The sequence below is a fragment of the Penaeus monodon genome, chromosome 6, assembly GCF_015228065.2.
Source record: "Penaeus monodon isolate SGIC_2016 chromosome 6, NSTDA_Pmon_1, whole genome shotgun sequence".
NCBI classification, from domain to species: Eukaryota; Metazoa; Arthropoda; class Malacostraca; order Decapoda; family Penaeidae; genus Penaeus; species Penaeus monodon.
This window is the reverse complement of record NC_051391.1, coordinates 19,669,144-19,674,143: the sequence shown is the minus strand read 5'-3', so window position 1 is coordinate 19,674,143 and position 5,000 is coordinate 19,669,144.

The window sequence follows — 5,000 nt, the reverse complement described above, 5'->3', positions numbered from 1 at the left end:
GCCCGCATGTTCCGCCGTTAATTGTGTGCATAATATCATCATCACAGGCCACAGTGGACGTCGCTTCCCTCCGCTGTGGGAGACCGCTCTGGCCTCGGATGAGTGGGACAGCCTCCAGCGAGGGCGAGATCCTCGTGCTTGGCCTCTGGAAGGAACGTGATTTCCTTTGCTTTTCTTCTCACTCCACTTGTTTCTCGCACTTTCTCTCTTGTTTTCCTCTTTTCTCTCTTTCTCTCGCTATTTCATTCCCTCCCTAACTATCCCCCCCCCCCTCTCTCTCTCTCTCTCTCTCTCTCTCTCTCTCTCTCTCTCTCTCTCTCTCTCTCTCTCTCTCTCCCTCCTCCCTCCCTCCCTCCCATCTCTCTCTCTCTCCCTCCCTCCCTCCCTCCCATCTCTCTCTCTCTCTCTCCATCCGTGCATGTATATTAATCTCAAGACCTGAATGCATTGTTGCTTATGCGCTGTGGGAGAGTCTTTTGTTTTCAGTGCTAGACCACGTGATCTCGACCATTAATACCATATTATCTCATTTTCTATCGCTTATTGGGGGTATGTGAGAGTTACGCTACGTGTGCTATAAATACTTGTATCCTGTCATTATCGACAGTATAGTCACAAAGACATTTCCATTTCATTTCTTCGTCGGTGCTTATATTATGTGTGTCGTACGATCCCTCATAAAAATGAATAGATACATATATAAAGAAATAAATAAAATCCGAAAGGAGCGAATGAATGAACAACGAACAAAACACGAATAAAGCAAAAAAAAAAGAAAAAAAAGAAGAAAAGGCTGTTTTAAAAGATGGAACCAGAGAGAGATATTCGTGCAAAAGAGTTCAACATCAGAACAAGTGAACTAGCATTTCTTCCTATGCATTTACTCCAAAGACACTTTCGGTCGCAGAAGATATTACAAAACCTTAAGATGTGGTTCATAAGAGATTGGGCTGATTATACAAGATATTAAGACTTGCGACTTTTATTTTAAACTGCACTGAGAGGTCAAAGCTGTGATTACTGAGTGCGTTCTCTGTCTTTATGTGGCATCATCATCATCAAGTTATTTCTTCATAATGGCTTGGGTTTGTTACTTATATCTGGTACTATGGTATTAAGTTCTTAAATGAGCAAAAACAAATATGTTTTTGAATTAGCATATATTCTATGATAATGGTAATAATGATGGTTACAGTACTCGTAGCTATTATGATTATCATAGTAACAATAACATCAATGATGATAACACTATAAACAAAATTAACAATCACGAGAGCTATGTTGAAACTACTATTACTACTACTACTGATGAAAATAATAATGATACAATAATGCTGGTGATATTCTAACGTTAATAATATGATAATAAAAGTAATAATAATAATAACAAAGATAACAATGACAATTATGATAATGGTATTATCAATAATAATGATAATAATGATATTACTACTACTAGTACTAATACTAATAATAAAAATATTAGTATAATAATAATAATGATAACAATAATGATAATAAAATAATAATAATAATAATAATAACAATAATAATAATAAAAAAATGATGATAATGATAATAATGATGATGATAATAATAATAATAATAATAATAATAATAATAAAAATATGATGATAATAATAATAATGATAATTATAATAATAATAATAATAATAATAATAATAATAATAATAATAATAATAGTATAATAATAATATTGATAATAATAATAATAATAATGATAATAATAATAATAATAATAATAATAATAATAATAATAGAAAAAAAAATAATGATTATTATTAATACTATTATCATCATTATCTTTATAATTATCATTATTATGATTACGATTATTATCATCATAATAATAATAACACTGAAAATAATAATAATAATGATAATAATGATAATGATAATGATGATGGAATAATAATAATAATAATAATAATAATAATAATAATATAAATAATGACAATAATGATAGTAACTGTAATTACAATAATTACAATAACAATAATAATGATAATAATGGTGATAACAATAATAATAATAATAGCAATAATGATAATTATAATAAGAATAATGATAACAACAAAACAATAAAACTGCAACAACATTGATAGTAATAGTGGTATTAATAACGATAATAACATTGATGATGGTGATAAGTGATAAGATAATAGCTATAAAAAGGATTTAGAGTTAATAATAATAATAATAATAATAATAATAATAATAATAATAATAATAATAATAATGAAAACATTGAAGATTCATAATGATAGCGAGAATGACTGATGAATTCATATAAGAATTAATAACATGATATCAACTATGTTCATAATTCTAATGATAAGCACTACAGAACTCTTACTTGTGCTTTCATCAAATACTAGCATTCCCCCCCCCCTTACCGCTCCCCAAAACTGTCCCCCTCAATTCGGCGTGCAGCGTTAAAAGAGGGGGAGGGGCAGGGAAAAGGGTGAAGGGGGGGGGGAGTCTTGTAGGGAGTCCGGGTGGGGTGTGGGGGCGGCCTAACGGGGCCTGGGATGAGGGCAGTGGAAGGGGGTCGAAGGGGGTAGGGGAGGGGGATAAGGACATCGCTGGTGTGCCTGTGAGATCGGCCAAATGTTTGTCTAATAATTACCTCCCGACATGAGAGGTCCTAATAAGACTCATTCCTATACGGACGCCCAGCCAAACCCCGGCCTGCTCGAGTCCGCATGGAATTAGTCCGTTGAGATAAAGCATGTTAGTTGTTTACCATAATATTCCAGCTAATCGTTTGTTTGAGGAAGATGAGCTAAAAGGGGAAGGCATCATGCAAATGCTCTCAGAGATTGCATGGGAATTATTTTTTTTCTTTTTTTTTTGTGGGTATTGATAAGAGAAAAATACATGTTCGGTTCATTTAGAAAGTTCCCGAAAATGGAGGGAGAGAGAAAGAGAAAAAACGGAAAGATATTTTGATAAAAGAATGAATGATATCGGTGTAAAATTAACGCGATTTTAATCACAACCATAAAGTTGATTATGAAAACATGCTCGTTATCTTGACATTATCGAACGCGATAAAAGACATTGGATGCAATTAAAAGACGTATTTTATTACATAATAACCCAAACGAACTTGTCTTAGCATACTTAACTCATTTATTAATTGAGTAACTTGTCAAATCACCAGATATATTCCTATTTTTTGCCAAACGCCCTCGACAAATTAATATATAAGAGTCATTAGGAAAAAATGTTGACTCTATGGCAAAGTTGGACAAGGATTCGTTGCAGAAAATTATTGCTACATTGCAACTGTATCTGCTTGGCTGTACAATCACCATTACAATTTTTTGTTCTGTTGTTATTATCATGTTACTACTATCATTATTATTATTATTATTATTATTATTATTATTATTATTATTATTATTATTATTATTATTATTATTATTGTTATTATTATTATTATCATTATTATTATTATTATTATTATTACTATTATTATTATTATTATTATTATTATTATTATTATTATTATTATTATTATTATCATTATTATTATTATTATTATCATCATTATTATTATCATAATAATAATAATAATAATAATAATAATATAATAATGATGATAATAATAATTACTATTATTATTATTATCATCATTATTAATAATAATAATATTATTTTATCAATATTATTATTGTTACTATTACTATTATTATTATTATTATTATGATCATTATCATTATCATTATCATTTTTTTATTGCAATTATCATCATCATCTTATTATTATTATTATTATTATTATTATTATTAGTACTATTATTGTTATTATTGTTACTTTTATCATTATTAATATTATTATTATTATTGTTACTGTTATTATCATTATCATTTTTATTATTATTATTATTATCATTATTATTATTATTATTATTATTATTATATCATCGTCATTATCATTATTTTTATCATAACCATTATCATTATTATCATTACTATTATTCAGATTATCATTAAAGATATTATTATTATTATAATCATTATTATTATTACTATTATTATTATTATTATTATTACAATCATCATCAGCATCATTATTATTATCATTATTATTATCATTATTATTACTATTCTTCTTCTGCTTCTTCTGCTTCTTCTTGTCTTCTTCTTCTTCTTCTCTTCTTCTTCTTATTATTATTATTATTATTATTATCATAATTATTATTATTCGGCTTCTTCTTCTTCTTCTTCTTCTTATTATTATTATTATTGTTATTATTATTATTGTCATTATTATTTTCAGCAGTAGTAGTAGTAGTAGTAGTATCATTACTATTATTATCACTGTTATTATTATCATTATTATTATTATTTTCATTATTATTATTATTTATTGTTATTATTGTTATTATTATTATTATTATTATTATTATTATCATAATAATAATAATAATAATAATAATAATAATAATAATAATAATAATAATGATAATAATAATGATAATAATAATAGTAATAATAATAATAATAATAAGTATTATTATTATCATTATCATCACCATGATCATCATCATTATTATTATCATTAGTATTTTTTTTCTTTAAGTGCCCTATCCTACAAGGACGTTGGCGATCATGGATTTCCATGATTTTCTTGGCAATTTAGAGCGGTGGTTTGCCGTTGCCTTCCGCCCGGTGTTTTTTTTTTAATTTTTTTTTTATTTTTTTTTTTTATCGAGTCACCATCTCTATTTGCCCGGTTCTGGGACCATCACTGACTTGGGCTGGCTTGGCCACCCAGTGGCTAGGCAGGCAATCGAGGTGAAGTTCCTTGCCCAAGGGCACAACGCGCCGGTCGGTGACTCGAACCCACGAACTCAGATTGCCGTCATGACAATCTCGAGTACGATGCTCTAACCACTCGTCCACCGCGGCCTATCATTAGTATTACTGTTATCATTATTATAGGGAGAATTATTATTATCATTATTATTA